The following is a 22,935-nucleotide window of genomic DNA, read 5'->3' on the forward strand; positions in this document are numbered from 1 at the left end:
TGGTTTTACTTGGAACTGTTTGTTATGGAGGTTTGAAAATATTTGTCTAGTCTCCGACCGATGCAGCTGTTGAGAAAACAAAGTCAAAATCTTTAAAAGATTGCTGGCATTGGGTGGCATCTTCGTATGCGAAGCAACGGTTCAATGGAGACAACCTAGCATATAACATTGTACCAGCAACAGTCAACGACCTAATACTTCTAAGAAGAAGGTTTGAGTCGATTGGACTGAACTAAAGAACTAGGAAAGTACGATAAGCCAAAAGGCTGCAGTGCCTGGGGAGCACAAAACCCGCTTCCTAGTATCCTCATCATCATTCCTATTATGTGGTAGGTCACCTCAATAAACAAGTAGTAGCGTTAAAATACAAGAATACCCGACTCGTACAATTGCTGGCATTAGTGATATTACAATCCAACATCGCCCGCGAAATTCGTGACATTTTTCATATTACAACCCGACGTCCTCGTACATTGAACGGATGAGTGTTATAAAAAAATAATCTAAATAATCAACGGGTAGAGTAGAAATTAAACAAGACCCAACGTTCTCATACAATTAGCGGCATCAATGAGGTATATTATTATCTTCATTTGCCTATATAGCTTTTTTTATTGTTTAGTTCGTACTTTTGAAGACTAAATATGGGAAACGGCAGGTTTTATAAACAATCTGGCTTAAAGAAAAAAACATTTCACACGGAAATTCAAGTTTCTGTATCAAATTAAACAAAAGAATGTTTATCACTTCTTTCAAATGCGTTATCAATCCAATCTAATTAACCCATTGAAAAACCTCAAGTATGCAAATAAAGAGAAGACAAAAATTATTCTTATTATAAAAAAATCCTTCCATGAGTATTAATAATTGTTTTAATTAATTAAGGTTTTTAGTTGAGATAAAAAAGTCAATGGCACGAGCGGGATTCGAACCCACGATCTTCGGCTAGATACGCCGCTGCTCTACCACTTGAGCCGTCGTGACCTCGATCCACTCGGACACCAACTTCCCATCTCATGGATCGCGCTAATTGTTGAGATTAAGTAAATTTAATAACACCTTAGAGCGTAAAACGAAACAAAATGAAAACAAAAAATATATATAAAGAGAAAAAAGACATTTCATTATTGGGATGAAAGGTTTCTGATACGAGGGTTTGTGTGACTGGATTTGCAAAACTTATTGTAGTACTACTTCAGAAACATACACAAATATGGAATATTAATGCCATCGTGAATGGTAAGATTGGATACATAGAAGGAGCATTGATGGATGGTTCGAAGGATTTATGGTTGTAGGGATTGTATACGCTGTAACCCATTATATTTCGTGGTCCGATTGACCAAATAACTTCTTTCAATTAATTGATCTTTTTATGTAAGGTATTGGTTGAAATGAAAAAGTTAATGTCACGAGCGGGATTCGGACCCACGACCGTGGTTAGCGCAGCGGCGTATTTAGCCGAAGGTCGTGGGATCGAATCCCGCTCGTGACACTAACTTTTTCATTTCGACCAATACCTTACGTAAAAAGATTAATTAATTGATATACTTTGTAACGTTTTGTTGAACGTTGAGGTTTATGTAGGATGGCGGTACCGTCTGCATAGGAGTATGGATTGTTCCAGGAAGAGTAGGAATGCCGTATGTACCGTGTAGAAGTATGTGTACAAGCATTAGAAACAGCTTAGAAACAAAATTAACTCTATTTTAAATTATTCAGAAATCTTGAGATGCGGTCTGGTGTGATGTAGGTTTCAGAAAAACATTTTCTTTATCGTGCCAACGTTTCGATCTTTATTGAGATCATCTTCAGGGCCTGGGATTTGGCAATAGCTCACTGGCACTCTCAACACGACAAGCAAGAATAAACAAACACTTTTAGTGAGTAGAAATACTTTGATTGAATAAAAAAAAAAATATTTTTTTGCACTGTATAAATTCACTTTTTTCGACATCCTACATGTATTTGTTAAATTTAAACAATGTTTGTAAACCCCAGGGCCTGAAGATGATCCCAATAAAGATCGAAACGTTGCCACGATAAAGAAAATGTTATTCTTAATCCTACGTCACACCAGACCTCATCTCACGATTTCCGAATAATAATATTGATTAATTTAATTTGTAGTATTTTATTTTATTTATAATATGTTGCATTACTTTTTATCTTGTAAAATATGTCTCTAAAATCTGGCAAAAAAGTGTTATATACTTTATCTTTTGAAGGCATTTCCTAAGCACAATAAATTCTCAAGTTTTATGTAAAAATTTTTAATTTCGACCTGCAACTATTTTTAATTATTTAATTACTTATAATAATTGGATAACAGGAATTTGGAGGAAACCTGTTATGGGTTGGCCTAAAATCCAAAAATAAAGCTTATTATTATTATGTTGTATTCTCACAAGAGTTCTAAAATAATCAGGTTGTATTAAATTTTGTAGATTCTTGAAATCTGGTGCCATATCTTTTTTAACGATTCGCCGAAACAACGAAGGAAAACTGACCTACAAAATATTATAATTTATACATGTTTCTCTAATAAGTCTAAGAATAATTGTCTCGGTAAACAAAACAAACAGAAAAGTTTAGGAATTTATTGTAATACGATTCTAAACTAGCGTGAGAAGGACGTTCTATTCTAACGGCTGTAAACATTTCCCATGACATAAAAATGTTTTTTTAATGAACACATACTTTAAATAACACAATGTCCAGCAAATAAAGGTTTGTACATAAACTTGTATTTAAATCATTTTAAGTAAGAAACTTAAATAAATGCAAAGCATTATTTTAGCCTGACCTTGTTACAAATCAAAAACACCTCACAATTCCTGAAATTTCTGTTATTAAATTATTATAAGTAATTAAATAATTAAAAATGATTGCAGGTAGTGAAATCATACCTTTTTTCATATAACTTCAAAATTTATTCTGCTTAGAAAAGTCCTTCAAAGCATTTATTGAAATAAATTCCGCCAAGTCGGTGGAAAATGGCTGGAAGGAGTCGGGCGACAAGTTGTGTTGCGTGGGGCAGGATTCCGGTCAAAGTCAAGATCCTCGACATTTAAGGGATTCACGGTCGGCTCGAAGATTCGGCCCAACTGGTTTTGTTTTCTCTCTTTCTCTTTCTTTCCATCGCCCGATGACCAGCCTCAAAAAAAAGATAGAAACCTATGATTATGGACCGCGTTGAACGTGTACTCACTGGGCCAGTTTTGGTCTGAAATCTTCATCTTCTTGTCTCAGGGTTTTTTTTACTACTTTGTAGTAACAGTTGGGCAAATTAATCATAAATTGATCGGACATTCCATAACGCTGACCGATGCCCGTACTCAAAACTATCAATATCTCCTATACTCGATTTACATATATTTTCAATGCAGTTTAACTTCAATCAATTTGAAAACAAAATGAAGCGAATTAAAATAAACACATGATAGTATATNTGAGAGAGAGAGAGAGAGAGAGAGAGAGAGAGAGAGAGAGAGAGAGAGAGAATTAATATAGATGTATAAATGTGTAGATAAATGGAAAGAAAAATAAATGGATAGATAGATATGTAGATTAGATAAATGAATGTAACAATGGTTAGATAGACCGATAGAAAGATATGAGGATACATAGTATGGAAGAACATGTAGACCGATAGAAGGATATATGGATTGATAAATAGATAAATAATTGGATTGATAGATATGTGGACAGATGGACGAATAGAAGGATAGATGGAAAGAGAAGAGAGGAGAGAGTGAATTAGTGAGAGAGACAAATACACAGAATGAAATAATAATGAAAATAAATATATGAAGTAAGAGGCAAAATTGGATGAAAGAGCGAGCCAAAAAGGAGACTGAAGAAAAAAGAGTGGGAAAAAGTTATAGAGTTACAGAACAACTGAAAGAAAGCAGGAGGAAGAAGGGAGAGAATGAGAAATTTATTTGCAGAGAAGCATATACTAAAAAAAACCGAATCAAAAAAGAAACTGAGCAAAAAAGTGCGTAAGAGAGAGTGAGAGAATTTAGAGATGGAAAGCGAGCAGCTGGGACATAAAATATCTAGAGAAAAAAAAGTGAAACTATTTGTTTCAAGACATTAAATCTACAAAAACTCAGTAATTCTTTTACTTTTCTTTAAGCCATTACAAAAATAACTGGAAAAATTGATGTTTCTATATTATAGATATCATCAACTGTGATAAAATTAGACTAGATAAATAAAAATTTATAAATTGTATTTTTTATCTTGGTGTTTCCTTGTTCTCGGCCCATTTTTCCTCACATTTGTCTCTCAAATTCAATTGCGTCCACTCGTTTCAAACAAGTCGACCAAACCTGTTTTATAAACAATTCTTGTTTTGTATTCCCCATTCACTTTCTTAGCACATTCCTTTACGTCGATCAGCTTTGGGCTTCGTAAAGGTTAGTTGTATTAATTATTTTTGTTATTGGCTTACTGGATCATTTCGCTTTTCTTTCTTTTCCTTTGTCCCCTTCCTTTTAACTTTAACATTCACTATGTTTCATTCCGCCTCAGTTTAGAATGGCAGAACTACCGTAACTCTTCCTGTTTCTTGAGCGGTCGGATCGGCATTTTTTAAACTTCTAGACAGAACATGTTTTGTTGTAGTTCATTTTGGTTATGTAAATTGAAAAAATGAACAAATTCATAATACAGTCGAGCCAAACCTTTGGAATTACAAGTGCCTGTTGTTAGATGTTTTCTTAATAATTATACAGTAATTTTAAGACAATTAACTTAACATGTCGATAAGGGGGCTAACGAGAGACGATTTTTCCAACAATTTTAATATTTTCTTTGATTATAGGTGTACAAGAAGCATATGATTTGACAAATTGTCTAGATCCATATTCTTGGCAGTTGGTGGTTTCATTTGAACTGCTGCACGGGTGATCTGAACGTCTTTCCCGAAAATAAAATTGAAATTGAACAACTTTCAATGCGGCCGAGAGCCTTTTTCAAGATTCGGGCTAACAAAAATGTTAACTGTGTTCGGTTTTTAATTTTTAAAAAAATATCATTTTGATAAAAATAAAACAACGCCATGCCCAAAAGCGTTCATACAAAATGACACGACCATCCAACCCATTCGTTTATTATAGCGTCGTGCGTCATTGGGGAGTTTGGCGGCAGAAGAAAACAAAATCGCCGAAGAAAAGAAACAAAAAACGTGTCAGTATTTTTAATGACAATAACTAGAAGAACAAACATTTCAGCCCGACAGAAGATATTTGAGAGGACCTTGGATTCACAAATTTCCCCTTTTTCTAAATTTTAACCGTGAAGGCCCATACAGAACTCCGTAACATAATAGTGCTAATGTTCGTTTTATGGTACTTCTAATATAAAGATGAATTTCTCCCTGAGACATTCTTGTTTTTGCCTTCATTAATTGAATTTTGTGATAGGTGGAAAAGGCTATGTGTTGGCATTAGAAACAAACAAAACATTAAATAGCTATAACTAGTCCGGGGAATTATGGAATCCCAAGAGATACGAGTGGAAAAACACCTATCATAGCGACTAAAAATCATCTCAATTATGAATTGAATTCCTACACAAATCCACGATCTCCTGTCCACGCGAACTCATTGATTTCATATAATTTGAACGGATTGATCACGTTTCAAGGTTCTTTTTGACGTTGGTGAGTTCCTGATTTGAATTGTATACCGCAGTCCATGGAAAACACCTCGGTTTTGTCCAAGTTCAATCATTTTGTTAAAGATTGAATTGTTTGATAATTTCGGAGTTTTAAGAATTATCTATTATTAAAAGAACGTTAAAAGAGGAAAAGAGTGTGTCGGGGTGTCAGAGGCAGATAAAATGACCAATAGTGAGAGAATGTTGAAGACTAGCTATATAATTTAGAAATCGTGAGATGTAGGTTTAAGAAAAACATTTTCTTTATCGTGCCCACGTTTCGATCTTTATTGAGATCATCTTCAGGTCCTGGTGATGATAACTTCAAAATAGCTTTCAAAAATTATAAAACAATTCAAACACTTTTTTCCAAAATTAAAGATCCCACAACAATAACAAATAAATCTGACGTAATTTACAAGATCAACTGTTTAAACTGTCAGGCAACTTACATCGGTCTTACATCCCAATATCTGGATAAGAGAGAAAAGCAACATATCTATGATTGCAAAAAACCTACGCAAAATCCTACAGCACTCGCTAACCACCATCTTGAACACCAACACAATTTCGACTTCAAAAATCCAAAAGTATTACACACAGAACAAAACAAACATAAACGTAATTTCTTAAAAATGGTTTATATCAACAGAGATAAACACAGCATCAATTACAGAACAGATACATGTAAGCTCAGTCGCAGCAACGCCAATATCATTATTCAAATTCAATATAGATAACATACATGTATCATTACATTACATTCCACATCAAATATTTTTCACATAGTCTAATTTCCCAACAATTTAGCTTTCCTTTTCCTATTTATCCCTTTCTATATAATCCATATTATTTATCTCTCTCTCTCTATCTATCTATTTATACATATTACAATTACATTTTGGATGTGGAAAAGTGAATTCATACAATGCAAAATATATTTTATAAATTAAATCAAAAGTATTTCTACTCACTAGAATAGAATATATAGAAATACTTTTGATTGAATACATAAAATATATTTTGCATTGTATAAATTCACTTTTCCACATCCAAAATGTAATTGTTATATGTAAACAATGTTTGTAAATCCCAGGCCCTGAAGATGATCTCAATAAAGATCGAAACGTTGTCACGATAAAGAAAATGTTTTTTTTAAACCTACATCACACCAGACCGCATCTCACGATTTCTAAATAAATATCGATTAACGGTCGCTAATCACCACACACTAGCTATATAGATATAACATGGATAGATGGGTAGATAAATTAGGAAAATGAATATATAGGTACATAAACAGATTGAGAGATAGACAGATAAATAATTAGATGAGTGGATGGATAGGTGAATAGATAATAGATACAGAAATATATATGTATATATATTTAGAAGAATATATAAATATACAGATAGAAAGACAGACATTAATTTATAGTTAGAGACAGACAGACAAATAGATAGACAGGCAGAGACTGCCCGATCGATAGATAGATAAACATAAAGACAAACAGAAAGTCAAATGGACAGATAGTTTGGTGAATTGACAGATAGACAGATAAATAGTTATATGGATGGATGGATAGATGAATAGATAATAGATACATAAATATATATGTATATATATTTAGAAGAATATATAAATATATAGATAGAAAGACAGACAGATTAATTTATAGTTAGACAGACAGACAAATAGATAGACAGGCAGACAGACAGCCCGTTCGATAGATAGATAAACATAAAGACAAACAGAAAGTCAAATGGACAGATAGTTTGGTGGATTGGTTGCTAGGCTGACAGACAAACAAACAGGGCCATTGATATAAGGATAGAAGACAAACAGACAGCCGGAGAGCCAGGCAGACAGGCAGGCAACAGTACATTCAGGCGGAGAGACAGACAGCCAGCCAAAGACAGACAGACAAACGCTTTATAAAAGGGTTCATTATTATACAAATAATAATTGGTTAGAATAATTTTTAGCTATCAAAAATATAATGTCCACGAATTTTCATAGATATGTTTTAAGAGCTTTTGTTTATTTAAAATTTTATCAATGTTTATCTTTTTTACTTATTGTTTTACTGTCTTTTATTGTTTTGTCTCTTTTATTTTTTGTTGTTGCATTTATGTTTTGTTTAACTGGTTCTTCAATAAATAAATTATTAAGACTAAGGTTTGTTTATTGATTCTGTATGTGTCTAGTGGAACATACTTACATAAATAAAAAATTACAAAGGAAAAATTACAATATGAGAAAGGCTGTAACAATTTGTTTTAGAAAAATCACGACAGGAAAACCTAGGCAACAATGGGTTAGTCGAAAGGGGTGCGCCTGAGATACCGATACGTTGTGACATAATAACTGAGGAAAATTCAGAAATGAACTACTTCGGTGAAAATAGTAACAAGGACAGTACAAATGAGCTTATTAATAAGGGAGGACATAAATAATTGTCAAACGTGTCATATATGTCGAAATAAACATTCGCGAAGAAATTGATTAAAAAAAGAACTTGTCGCTCATTTGAATATCAAATTTTACACCAATTTAAATTGAATGGCGATTAGAAAAAAAAATTCCCTTTTGAACTTATGAAAAGACGTCAAAATAGACTCCTGAAGGGCATATGGCATGATCTTTGACTAGTCTGAAGAGCAGACAATACCACCTAGTGGGTCAAAGTACTCGATTATTGATTCAGAAAAGTCGTACGATTAAGAGAGAAAAAAATCCCTTAGTTCTTTCATTAATTCACCCTGTAAAATTCCTTTCAAAAATTCAATCTGTTCAACCTTTTAGAAAAAATCTAGTTTATGGTTTTATAAATGTTAATTTGTTAATAAATTTAATGATTAGTTAGATAAATGAAGAAGAGTCATTAACTATCATCGAGATCAATCGGGACATTTTTGCATTCAATTGAACCAGGAAGACATTAGATCCTTTTGAAAAATATCACTAGTTTGTTTTAACTACTGTTGATGCAAATGTTAAAAAAAGGTCATACAAAGCAACAGCTAAGTGTTGACAAACCCACCAAGTATGTGTAGGATCACCGATGTTAATGAAAGTTATTTTGGTGACAATAGGTCGAAAAAGCAGGTTCTTGAAAATTGAAAAAAAATTAATATATTAATATGCAAGATTGTAATAAATGAGATTAGGTGCATAAAAAGTACAAAAAATCACAAAAAAGCTCTATCAGCAAAGTAGACAATAATTTTTTAAAAAATCAAATCAAATTCATTTCGAGAAATCTTTAAAACCCTTAAATAAAAATTTTCATAGCAAACAAAATGTAAACACTTTTGCGCTGGATTCGCAGGATTTGTTTCTCTCGCCTATGTCCGGTGTTTCACTTAACAAATTCCTAACAAATTTTCTAGATTTTATCTAAATTAAACGTAATTACGACTGTTGGAAAGCTGAATGCTTTTCCTTTCAGATTACGCCAAAAATATCAAGCTTTGGTATTATTATAAGTGAGTAAAATAAGGATGAAATAAACAAAAACTGTCCAAACGTTTTATTTTATATCTAATATGGTTCCTATTTATGTTTTTACAACGTAAAATAGGAAAAAAATCGAATCGTAATTACTTACTATTAAAAAACTTAACTACTAAAAAAGTTACACAACCGAATTGGCTCCATCAGTAAAGACCAAAAAAAAAGTGTTGTTGAAAAAAAATCAATTCAGATTCATTTTGAGAATTCTTTAAAGCATTTCAATAGAAATTTTCATAGGAAAGAAAATATAAAAACTTTTGGGCTGGATTCGCAGGATTTTTTCTCTCGCCTATGTCCGGTGTTTCACTTAACAAATCCTTAACAAATTTTTTAGATTTTATCTAATTTCAACGTAATTACGACTGTTGGAAAGCTGAATGTTTTCCCTTTCAGATTACGCCAAAAATATCAAGCTTTTTTATTATTGTAAGTGAGTAAAATAAAGATGGTAAATCAACAAAAACTGGCCAAACGTTTTATTTTATATCTAATATGGTTCCTATTTATGTTTTTACAACGTAAAATAGGAAAAAAAATCGAATCGTAATTACTTACTATTAAAAACTTAACTACTGAAAAAGTTACACAACCGAAATGGCTCCATCAGTAAAGTACAATAAAAAAGTGCTGTTGAAAAAAAAATCAATTCAGATTCATTCTCACATAAATAGAAATTTTCATAGGAAAGAAAATATAAAAAGTTTTGAGCTGGATTCGCAGGATTTTTTCTCTCGCCTATGTACGGTGTTTCACTTAACAAATTCCTAAGAAATTTTCTAGATTTTATCTAAATTCAACGTAATTACGACTGTTGGAAAGCTGAATGTTTTTCCTTTCAGATTACGCCAAAAATATCAAGCTTTTGTATTATTATAAGTGAGTAAAATAAAGATGAAATCAACAAAAACTGTCCAAACGTTTTATTTTATATCTAATATGGTTCCTATTTATGTTTTTACAACGTAAAATAGGAAAAAATCTAATCGTAATTACTTACTATTAAAAAACTTAACTACTAAAAAAGTTACACAACCGAAATGGCTCCATCAGGAAAGACCAATAAAAAAGTGTTGTTGAAAAAAAAATCAATTCAGATTCATTTTGAGAAGTCTTTAAAGCATTTCAATGGAAATTTTCATAGGAAAGAGAATATAAAAACTTTTGGGCTGGATTCGCACGATTTTTTCTCTCTTCTATGTCCGGTGTTTCACTTAACAAATTCCTAACAAATTTTCTAGATTTTATCTAAATTCAACGTAATTACGACTGTTGGAAAGCTGAATGTTTTTCCTTTCAGATTACGCCAAAAATGTCAAGCTTTAAATTAGTATAAATGCGTAGAATAAGGATGAAATCAACAAGAATTGTCCAAACGTTTTATTTTATATATCCGATTCTTATTTATTTTTTTAAACTTAAAAAAAAAATTTTTGAAGTAGATTACCTTCAAGTAGGTAACAAGTAACAATGAGCAAGGTAAATATATACAAAATTAAAACCAAGAGTGGAGAAAACACCATTGGTATTACTCCAATATTACTAAAATATTGTCTATTTAATTGATACTTGTGTCATTATCACTTTCACTATCATCATCATCTCTCCGAGAGATCGGTCATTGCCTCTTTAGTCGACGGGGAAAGTTTGAGCGGATTCGTCGGGATGCGAGGTTTCTGATGTGCTGATTTACGTTAGTTGAGAGGTTTTTATGAAATTTACGGTAACTGGAACGGATTTGCATCTTGAACGATATGTAAGTCTGTATGTGCAGTTAGGTTCGATACATAAAATGGAGCATCTAGTATTTTTCGTAGTATTAAGGACTGGGCCGTTTGAATACCGTGGGATGTTCAGCTGAACCCTTCCAGTCCTTAAGTCCATACCGGCTTAACTATGGTGTTGTAAAGCAGACTTTTATTTTTGAGAGGTAAATTAGAAGGTTTGTCGTGAACTCGTGCAAGAGCTATCGTGTCATAGCCTCCTGACGTTTCAATCGTAAATGATATTACTTAGTTAAAAAGTTACAAGGAAAATTAGCTTTCAGTAAAGCAAATATAAAAAGAGAAAAAAAATGCTTTGTGAAAAATTAGGATTCGTTTAAGTCGGGACTGCATGCTGGCACTCAAAAATTCAAACAATTTCATGCAATCAGAAGATCATTGAGCATTATAAAGGAATCGCCAAGAATTTGTAATGCCATTATTTGCTCTGATTCGAAAAGTAGTCTCGAAGCAATCAAAAATAATTTCTCGGTTGACCCTTACATCTTAGAAATTCACAAATATCTCTATGAAATCAGAACACTCAACAAACATGTGATATTTGTTTGGGTTCCTAGTCATGTCGGCATTTCTGGAAATGAAAAAGCTGATCAACAGGCAAGAAACGCTGCAAACCATCCACAANTCCGGCTCAGGTTCTCGGGGGGCCATCTACGAATCGTGCTCTTGACGCGCAAAAGCCTCTCGGACGACCCGGCCCACTGACGCTGCCATCTTTCTTTTATCATGGTCTTAACAGCTAGCTTGGCGTCAGAGGGCCTGATCGCGATGGTCCGGTCTGGAGGGTTGGACGTTCCGGCCTTTGCCGCCTCGCTCACTCCATTATTATTATTATTATTATTATTATTAGCCATACAAGCCTACGGGGAATTTTAATAATAATAATGTCAAATTTGGATTAAATTGTGGATGTGTTGGAAGTGGAACGCCGGATATCGACGAGGGAAAAAAAATTGCCCCTGGTGAATCCTGCCAAAAATATGTTTATTTTGTTGTTTGATATCAAAATTCGTATTTATGGGCTTTAAATGGTGTTTAAAATTAATCCGAATTTTTGGTTTTCTCATAAACAAATTTTTCGACCTACTTTACTAATAGGTTTTTTCCTTTTTGTGACTTTTTATATTTTTATTCTCATTTAATACGATCAGGCACATTATTTTCTTAAATATAAATTAAAAAATCGACTTTATTAACCTTGAAATTATAATATTATATAATTTATATATTAACCTTGACAAAGACAAACAAAACAAAGACAGAAAGTTATATTTTTTCAAAAATTACGCGAATTACTTTAAAAAAATAAATGCTCAGGTTCTAAGGCTCACAGGCAAGAACGTTCCCAAGCCTCCCCTCGTAAATAATAAAATATACGATTCGGCTCAATTTTTATGTTTATCTTTATCACGAATACATACACGAAAAGATCACTGAACAGAAAAAAAAGAACCATTATAACATAAAGAATTTATACACCATATCATCAACCTTTCCTTTTAAGCTGAATAAAATACAAGTCAAATCGATACTAAAAGGAAGAAAACACGATAAACGGCACAAAGGCATGTCTAACCGGTAAAAAAACAATGAAATTGAACAATTTAATCGATTAATAAAAGTAAAAATAAACCCCTTCGCATAAACAACACGATTAAATTGGTAAGTAACGAAAAAAACTCAATTTGTATTTTTTACGTTATTCAATTCAGATGAAAATAAAATGAAGATTAGATAGAAAAATCATAAAAATTCGATTATTTTAATTTACCTGATAATATATTATCGACCGATAGGTAATGCCAATCCCGTGATACACTTTTGTTTTATTCAAACATACTCTTGTCAATTTTTCTATTTCTTTGGCTAGTCACCATGCTTGAAATTTATTTTATTTTATTAAAACAATTAATGAACATGTTTAAATATTATCTCCAGCAGTAAATAGATTTCCTTGGTAAAAAACAAAAACAAAACTGGGAAGTAACTATTCTGTCAAAAATAGGTTGTCTCTTATTCCAAGTGGAAACAGTTCAACGCTGCCGTGAGAAAATAATTTCCACTTGAATTGTTTAGGTTGTTTTCCTTCCTTTCGAAAAAAAATTAAGGTTTAATGTTAATGTTTAATATGCGCATTTAAAATTATATTTCAATCGGTTCTCAAAGAAAAATAAAGATTTCGAGATTACATGTCGTTTTAAAAATTATTTACCCACCCGTACAAATAAAAAGACCATTTGATGAATAGAATTAGATTATAGATAGGTAGAAATCGATTAGTAGATAGAAAGAGACTGAGTCTAGTGGAAAATTATTTAATGCTAAAAGTCTCTCTCACTTACCTCTTATTCTTCACTTTTATCTCTATCTTTTCCCTATTTTTATCGGTCGCTTTTTTTAATCTTTCTTTACCTGTGACAATAACTCCCTCTCTCTCTCAGTCATTCACTCTCTCTTTCACGTTGTTTTCTCTTTAATTATAAGAGAGATCCTTCGTGACCTAAATTTCAGAGAATTTTAAATAAAACTATATTCATTCGTTCATTCACTTAATCACTCTCTCTTTTTTCCATCTCTTTCGTCCATATCACTTTCTCTCACACTCTCCCCTCCTTTCTTTCAGTTGCTTGTCTCTTATATTTTTTCACACGTCTTTTTCAGTCACTACCTTTTTTTTTACTCTTATTTTCTTTTTCGGAGTTTCTTTTTCTCTGCTTGTGACATCAACTATAAAAATATTTGATTAAATGGGTTTTCTCCCTCTCCCTCTTTCACATGTTCTGTCACCTTTATCTCTTTTTCTCAAACCCTATTTTCTTATCCATTTCTTTTCATTCAGTCTCTGCCTGTGACAAAAGCTCTTATAAAACACACACACGCTCTCTCTCCCTCTCTCCTTCATCTCTCTCACTATCTCTTTATTTTTATCTTTCACCGGTATACTCTTATATTTTTATATCAGTCTCTCTGAGACACTAACCTTCTGTTAATCTCTTTTTCTCAGTCTCTTCTTTCATTCGCTTTCTGTTTGCATCCCAATATTTATCTATCTATTTATCTGTTTACATATCCATGTATCATCATCTATCCAATTATCTATCTATCCATCCATACACTTTTCTCTCTCTCTCTCTGTTTTATTAACAATCTATCTTCTCTCGTACACTTTACCCTTTACTCGATATAGATAAATAGAAAAAAGAGAAGTTGAAATGGAGATGATGATGAGAGAAATGAGAAGAAAGAGAGTGCAAGGAAGAGAGAGAGAGAGAGAGAGAGAGAGAGAGAGAGAGAGAGTTGTGACAGGTAGAGACTGAATAGAAAAAATAATGAAAAAAAGAAACTGAGAAAAAAGAGATAAGAACAACAGAACAAATGACATGGAGTGGAAGAGAGAGTTAATGAGTGAGGAAGAGAGAGAGAGAGAGAGAGAGAGAGAGAGAGAGAGAGAGAGGGGGGGAGAGAGAAAGAGTTGTGACAGGCAGAGACTGAATAGAAAAAAATAATGAAAAAAAGAAACTGAGAAAAAAGAGATAAGAACAAATGAGATGNCAAACTGAGAAAAAAGAGATAAGAAAAACAGAATAAGTGACATGGAGAGGAAGAGAGAGTGAATGAGTGAGGGAGAGAGGGAGAGAGAGAGAGAGAGAGAGAGAGAGAGAGAGAGAGAGAGAGAGAAACTGAGTAAAATAATGATAAAAACGAGAGGAGTCACAACAAAGAAGAGTAAGGAAGTAACTGAATAGATAAAAAATAATGAAAAAAAAGAAACAGAAAAAAGAGATAAGAACAACAGAACAAGTGTCATGTAGAGGAAGAGAGAGTGAATGAGGGAGGAACAAAGAGAGAAAGAGAAAGCGAGAGAGAGAGAAAAAGAGAGATAGAGCATATTTATCTTGTTTATCGTCTCATTAGCCTTTTTGGCATTTTCCCCATTCGCCCTACGACAAGATTATTAAATAATCATATTCATCAATATTTATCGAGGGAACATAAAATTTGGTGGATTCTTTCTGTTCGGTTGATAATTGTCCATTAAAACAGCCAGAAATGCCTACTGCTAATGGGTCTTTCATTTGATTTTCATCATCATCGATGGCATTATTGTTATTCAGAAAATTCTCATATTGCCAATTCCGCGGATTATTTTACGTTTTTGGTTTTTAATATTTTTTTTAAATTTAATTGGAGGGGGGAGTTAAAGTTAATTCGGTGGGTCAGATAGAAGGTCATGAGGCCGTCGTCGTTTTAAACGGCGTGGGGGATTGTAAGGGTGAGATGTTGAGGAAAGAGTTAGGATGGAGGGAGAGTTTACAGTGAAAAGTGAAGAAGCGTGTTTGGATAAGATCTTTGAGGAAAGGGTTTTTAAGGATCGTTTGATTGGTGACTGAAAGGAGCATTGAGGATACGGCGGAGAACTTTAGATTGAACAGACTGAATTCGTTGGATATTGGATGATTTGGCCGAGCCCCACAGCTCGACTCCGTAGGTCCAACCGGTCTGATGAGTGTTTTGTAGGCGGTTAGTTTGTTATGTATGCTTAGTTTTAATTTTGGTCCAAAAAGGGGTCGGATTATTCCATATCTTTTGTTAAGTTCTTGCCGTTTTAATCGTGTATGCGGGTTCCAAGTAAGTCTACTATCTAAGTAAAGCCCAAGGTAGCGGACTTGGTTCGATGGTGGTATTATCTTGTTGTAAATATGCACTGGTGGACAGGTTTGACGTTTGAGCGTAAACGTAACTTGTTGGCTTTTTTGTTCGTTTAACCTGATCCGCCACAGATTGCACCAGTTGGTAATAAGGTTCAGGTGTTGTTGGAGTGCTTCTGTTGCTAGGTAGGATTGGAGTGTGTTAATAAGATTGCGGTGTCGTCCGCGTAGGCTGTTGGATGTGTGGGTATGTCAGCAGTGTAGATGGTGTAGAGGATTGGGCCTAGGATACTTCCTTGTGGAACGCCAGCTTTGATTGGTGTGATAGATGAAAAATCGGTGCCGATTGTTACTTTAAACCATCGATCTGAGGTGAAGGATTTCACGATAAGGTAGTAGGAATGAGGGAGGATACATGTTAACTTATATAGGAGGCCGGGGTGCCATACTTGGTCAAATGTTTCCGTAACGCCCAGAAATACGGCTGAGCAGTATTGTTTGTTTTCTAGAGCCGAAGATATCGTGTCGACTACTCTGAAGTACTGCTGAACAGTGGAATGGAGAGTTCGTAACCCAAAGTGATGATTAGGAATTACGTTGTCAGAGTCGAATATAGGAATTAGTTTTTTAAGGAGGATACGTTCAAAGATTTTGGATAAAATAGGAAGGAGGCTTATTGTTCTATAAAAGGATGGGGCACTGGGAGATTTGTGTGGTTTTGGTATTGGAGTTATTAAAGAGTTGAGAAGTTTCCACTGGATAGGGAAATAGGCTGTGCGAAATATTGCATTGTAAATAGATGTAATGTACACTATTGCTTTTTTCGGTAGATTTCTAAGGATTTTAGGTTTAGATCATGGCCAGGGGATTTTCTTTCGGAAAGGGGGAGAATCTGACACATGACATCTGCGGGGTGGATGGGCTTAGGAGGTAGAGCGAGAGGGAGAGGAGAGTGAAGGAATTCATTGATATGATCTGAGTGTGAAGTGACATTCATATCGGGATGGGGAATAAAAACTGTGGAAAAGTGATCGGAAAGTAGCTGACTTCTGCGTTTGACCTGGCCCAGGTACCGTTGGGACTTCTAATTGGAGAAGGTTCTTGGTAGTGTTTGGTAACCTTTCTAGTAGCTAGCCAAATGGAGTTGTCTTGTGTGGATAAGGATTCAAGGTATGACTGGAACTGGGATGAACGGTAATTGGATAATTCGAGTTTCAAAATTTAAGTGAGACGGTGAGATATCAGAGGGGTAACGATGGCGTTGCCTTAACCTTCGTTTGGAGGTTATAAGTGTACGGATATATTCGGGAAGATGGGAATTCGGAGCTGATAATTTTTTGTACACCTGTTTCATTTATTTTAATAATTGGAATCAAATTTACACCTGGAAAGCCAAATAATGGTGAACTCTTTCCTATAGACTTTTAATTAAACCTGTTTTATCGATTGAGTATAATCTTGTTGAGCACATTTTATACTGTTAGGTCTGGCTTGATTTGCATTTAGCGTCTTATCAATTAAAATGCTTTTTTAGATCGGTCAGAAATCGATGATGTCCCCGTTTCCCCCAGATCAAGTTTCGTTTATATGATAATATTAAATTTCAAAATTCAATATAAACATAGTATTGATCCTGTAAAAAAATTATTAACTTTGTAGTAAAGTGAAAGAGAAGCGGAAGTTTGGGACGCGTTGGGTTTCCACGTGCCAATTAATTGTGAAAGTGATGAATTATTAATAAAGAGATCGCACGCTAATGATCATTTTAATATGGCAGGGATCGACAAACGAACAGAACAAGCACGGTGAAATTAAAACAAGAACGTTTGCTTTATAGATATCTATAAATCTATATTTAAGATATATAAAACAAGGGCCTTGACTTGATGCAGTGATTATTTAATGAATCGCCTCGACCTTCCGAGCTAGATAATCGGACTGTAACTATTAAATAAATTATTGGCGGTTGGACTTCGTTGGAATTAATAAACATAAGACTATGAACCTTTTCATACACATCACTGTGTAAAGTTTATGAAATTTTTAAGTGTTTTACAATAATTTCTCGGCAAAGCGAAAGTTTGAAACTTCAGCTGAGGCAAACTTCTTCATTTTTTAATAAAATAACGAGAACTAGAGGCAGACCCGAAATGATTAACTTTTTATGAATGTTGTCAGCAGTTAGATTAATAAACAATTATTAATGCTGCTGATTTATAACTTGTGAGATAGAAAGCGAGCGTAAGACGAAATAGAAAAAAAGATAACGAAAAGAGTTTAGGAAGGAAAAGGTTAGAGTGAGGGACAGAGGGAAAGAAAAAATAGAGAGAGAGATAGAAGTGGGGAGAAAGATAGAGATAGATAGATAGATAGATAGAGAGAGAGAGAGAGAGAGATAGATAGAGAGAGAGAGAGAGAGAGAGAGAGAGAGAGAGAGAGAGAGAGAGAGAGAGAGAGAGAGAGAGAGAGAGAGAGTGAGAGAGAGATGGATAGAGAGAGAGAGAAACTGAGTAAAATAATGGTAAAAAAGAGAGGAGTGACAACAAAAAAGATTAAGGAAGTAACTGAATAATGAAAAAAAAAGAAACTGAGAAAAAAGAGATAAGAACAACAGAACAAGTGTCAAGGAGAGGAAGAGAGAGTGAATGAGTGAGGAACAAAGAGAGAAAGAGAGAGAGAGAGAGAGAGAGAGAGGTTGTGACAGGCAGAGATTGAATACAAAAAAATAATGATAAAAACAAACTGAGAAAAAAGAGATAAGAAAAACAAAATAAGTGACATGGAGAGGAAGAGAGAGTGAATGAGTGAGGAAACAAAGAAATAAAGAGAGAGAAGGATACCAATGAAAAACATGAACATAAAATAGGGTGATAATGAGTGAGAGTGTGGTGTTAAACAACAATAGCCAATATATCGAAAGAAGAAAATAAAAATAAAACGAACATACAAACACTCAAATAAATTCTCAACTTGTTGAAACAGCATATTTTCCGTTTAAATTAAATAATAATATAAAGTTTTGTCATTCAGTCGGATAACTATTTATTTAATCTAATTATCTTCGAAAGTCCCCCTTCGAATGAAATTTTCTTAGTCTTGCGGCTTCAGCTCGTGCGGAACCTATCACCGTGTGCACGCCGCTTTCCCTAAAGTTCATGTTAGGCTAATTATCCGGATATTTTTCTTTCTTCAATTGGTAAGCGCATAAAATGGAAAATTAAAACAAAAAGTCACCTTGGAAACTACTATATCAAGTACGTATAGTACTACGTATAGTAATTAGATTATATCTGTCTTCTTCTCTTTTTTATAATTTAATTATATGTCTTTTCAAGAACACTGTAAAAAACTTATAGAATAGTGAGAAAACGTGTAATTAACTAAAAAAAGGTTGCGAAAAAATTTAAGGATGTTAACCAGCACGATTATTACCATTGTTTAATTTCATTAAAAAACAAAACATAAAAAATCAAATCAAATTACACTGATTCTTTGGTTTTTGTGCTAGTGACGTTTATCCTTCACACTAAACCAACAGTCATATTTGATAAGTTCAATCATACATAAACAATCCTTTAAACTACTAAATTGCGCAAAAAGTGTCCACTTTTATTATACATAAACATTTATTTGTAACATGTCAAAGATCTGACATACTTTTCAAGGGTTATGGTAACCACGTTGTGAGGTGTAACATTTGTTCTCTTGTTGTATCATAAATATGATATGACATCGTTTTCTAACTGATTTGACGAGGTAAAATTATCGTATAATACACTGACAATATTGGTGACAGACCCGGTAAAATTTTTATAAAGAACTGAAAACTCGATTGTCAGATCTGGTAAAATATACTTGCTATGACAAACTGGAATAACAAATGAAAAGTTTGACAAGGTACAAATGTTATGACAAACTGGAAAAATGAATCTCACGTCTGACATGAACAATGTTTTATCAGGAACTGGAAAAACAAATGTCAGATCTGACAACGTAATTGTGACAAACGAAAATGTCGAATGTCAGGTCTGAAATTTTCAATTTTTTTTATGACAAAATGGAACAACGAATGTCAGGACTGATAAGAAATATATGACACAGGAAGAAAAACGAATGTCAGGTCTGAAAAGGTAAAAGGTTATGATAAACTGGAAAAACCAATACCAGGTCTGGCAAGATAAATTTTTTTTGACAAACTGGAAAACCGAATCTCACGTCTGACAAGATAAATGTTTTATCACAAACTGGAAAAAGAAATGTCCGATCTGACCAGGTAATTATGTGAAACAAAATTGTCGAATGTCAGGTCTAAAAATGTCAATTTATTATGACAAAATGGAACAATGAATGTCAGGCCTGACAAGATAAATATGACACTCGAAAAAAAAACGAATGTCAGGTCTGAAAAGATTATGATAAATTGGAAAAACCAATATCAGGTCTGGCAAGATAAATTTTTTTTGACAAACTGGAAAACCGAATCTCACGTCTGAGAAGATAAATGTTTAATCACAAACTGGAAAAAGAAATGTCCGATCTGACCAGGTAATTATGTGAAACAAAAATGTCAAATGACAGGTCTGAAAATGTCAATTTATTATGACAAAATGGAACAATGAATGTCAGGCCTGACAAGATAAATATGACACTCGAAAAAAAAACAACACGAATTTCAGGTCTAAAACGGTAAAATGGTTATGATAAACTGGAAAAACAAATGCCAGGACTGAGAAGCCCAAATTTTGTGACAAACTAGAAAAACTAATGTGAAATCAGAGAGGGTACAAATGTTACTATAAACTGGGAACTCAAATGACAGATCTGACAAGATATAATAATTGCTATGATTATTTGGAGAAGCTGTACTCAGATCAGACAAGATACATTGCTACGAAATAGTGAGAAAATTGAAGTCAGACTTGATATGCCGTCTTAAAAATTCTCCCTTTTTTCTCCCTGGATTTAATAAGAATTATACTCAGTTTTTGTAAATTGGATGAACAAAGTTGTTTATTAAATTCACTATTTTCGTGGTCCGCTTGACCATTTAATACTTTACAATTAATTAAGGTTTTTAGTTGAGATGAAAAAAAGCTAATGGCACGAGAGGGATTCGAACCCACGACCGTCGGCTAGATACGCCGCTGCTCTACCACCTGAGCTATCGTGACCTCGATCCACTCGGACATCAACTCCCCATCTCAACCCCACCTTATGAGTTTTCCCTCCTTTTGCCATTTTTCAAATGTCGTGTAATCGGTTTGGATTCTCGACGACAATTGAAATGGCTGAAATGGGATTGAGATAGGGAGTTGATGTCCGAGTGGATCGAGGTCACGATAGCAGCAGCGGCGTATCTAGCCGAAGGTCGTGGGTTCGAATCCCTCTCGTGCCATTAACTTTTTTTCATCTCAACTAAAAACCTTAATTAATTGTAAAGTATTAATTGGTCAAGCGGACCACGAAAATAGTGAATGTAATTGTTATATGTAAATAATGTTTGTAAATCCCAGGCCCTGAAGATGATCTCAATAAAGATCGAAACGTTGGCACGATAAAGAAAATGTTTTTCTGAAACCTACATCACACCAGACCGCATCTCACGATTTCTAAATAAATTATAAATTTATGTAGTACCTATGTCCTATGTAATTTCTCAATAAATATATTACTTACTATACTCTGTCAGGTCTGGCATTCAGTTTTCCATTATATCGTACAAACCTCGTCAGATGTTTTATGTTCATTAGCTACCGTAACAATTTTACCCAGATCAATTCATCACTTCAGTGTGTCATAAAAATTTTTCATTGTCAGATCAGGCATTAACTATCTATCCTTAACTATAAAAAGAATTGTATTATGCTTTGTCATATCTGGCATTCGTTTTTCTAGTATGTCCTGATACCATTTGTTCCTTGTAAGACCAAGCAATCGTTTAAGTCTCTCATAACAATTCTCCCTGGCATTCGTTTGTCATAAAAATTGTACCTGTCAGACCTGATATTCGTTTTTCGCCGTAACTTTATTTTATTATTCCTCCTATGACGAATTCACGCGTTAATTGTGTCAAACGGTCGTACTTGGATCTTTTTATTTTAATAAATAGATATATAAATAGAAATATTTGTCAATTTAATAAACAGATTGAATTGGAAAAAAACACGTGATTATGTTTTGAATGGATTATCAAATAAAAAGACAGTTTATCATCTTATCTTTCTTGTATTTATTGTATTTATCTTTCCTCGTTAAATCGGCTTAATGTTTTATTAATCATTCGCTGGGTATGGAATAAAATATTGTTTATTTGCAATTGAGTGATCTTTTAAAGTTTTTGATCTTTTTTTATTTTATTTGCTCGAATCACCTGTCATTTTCCCAATTTAAATGTTTTTCACTTTCATTCGTCATCGGTTAAAAGGAAGATCGCCTGTCTAAATAATCGGTGTCGCAATATTTAAACGGGCGCGTACTAATTGAAAACGTTTTCGATTAAAAACGATCAAGTCAAATTAGCAAGAAAAATTAAAAAAATGATCGATATGTTTTAATAAAAGTTTTAAAAGACGTTTGTTATACTTATAATAAAGCAGAGAAACGTTTGCAGATCTGCGCATTTGTTCAAAACATATTTTTTTATATATTCTTTAGCTTGGAATTGATATTGTTTATGGAAAAACCCCATAAATCTAAGTTTGTTTCATCAAAACGGGGAAACTTGAAGATGCTAAACAGGTTTGATGGCAATCCCAACGGAAAACCCCGTGCCTATTTAGCAATCGTTAATAATTAAAAACGTTCATTAGGCTACATGAATCGTGTCTTGATAGATTCTGGTTTGTGCCAAAATATGTTTTCTGAGATCTATGTCCCAGAAAGATTTACATTTCTTCTTCAAAATTTAAGATTTGATGATAACAGTGCTCGGGAGTGGAGAAAGGCTAAAGATAGATGTGACGGTCATTTTTACCTGCTGTTTTTGAAAAATAGGATAGTTTTTGAAGCCACTGTTTGTAGTACTTTAGTACTTCATTCCTCGTCCTCCACTTTACGGCGGACGAAACATTACTTTGGTCGGTGTCCCTTCAAGATATTTATACCATCACAACCTAATAAATATGGTCTTAAAATAGTTTTAATGTGTCACGCCCGGACGTTCTATTTTATTCCAAGCATTCCATATATTGGAAAAGAACAATTAATCCCTACCAACTCAGTTTGTACTTAGACTCACTGAATCAGCCAAAGGAATCAATCGAAATGTGACGACTGATTCACTTTGTATAAGTTGGGAGAGAAACTCCATGAGAAAAAAACT

General features: G+C 33.5%; 1 protein-coding gene across 1 annotated transcript in view; it reads left to right on the top strand.

Annotated features, from left to right (window-relative positions):
• The first annotated feature begins 4,349 nt into the window (after positions 1-4,349).
• LOC106667633 (vesicular glutamate transporter 2) overlaps positions 4,350-22,935 on the top strand; it is a 54,747-nt gene continuing 36,161 nt past the window's right edge. The window contains exon 1 of the mRNA XM_014395707.2: positions 4,350-4,424. The gene's annotated coding sequence lies outside the window, so the exon portion shown is untranslated. The remainder of the gene's footprint in view (positions 4,425-22,935) is intronic.

This window comes from Cimex lectularius, unplaced genomic scaffold (genome assembly GCF_000648675.2).
Source record: "Cimex lectularius strain Harlan isolate CLEC.00 unplaced genomic scaffold, Clec_2.1 scaffold74, whole genome shotgun sequence".
Classification (NCBI taxonomy): Eukaryota; Metazoa; Arthropoda; class Insecta; order Hemiptera; family Cimicidae; genus Cimex; species Cimex lectularius.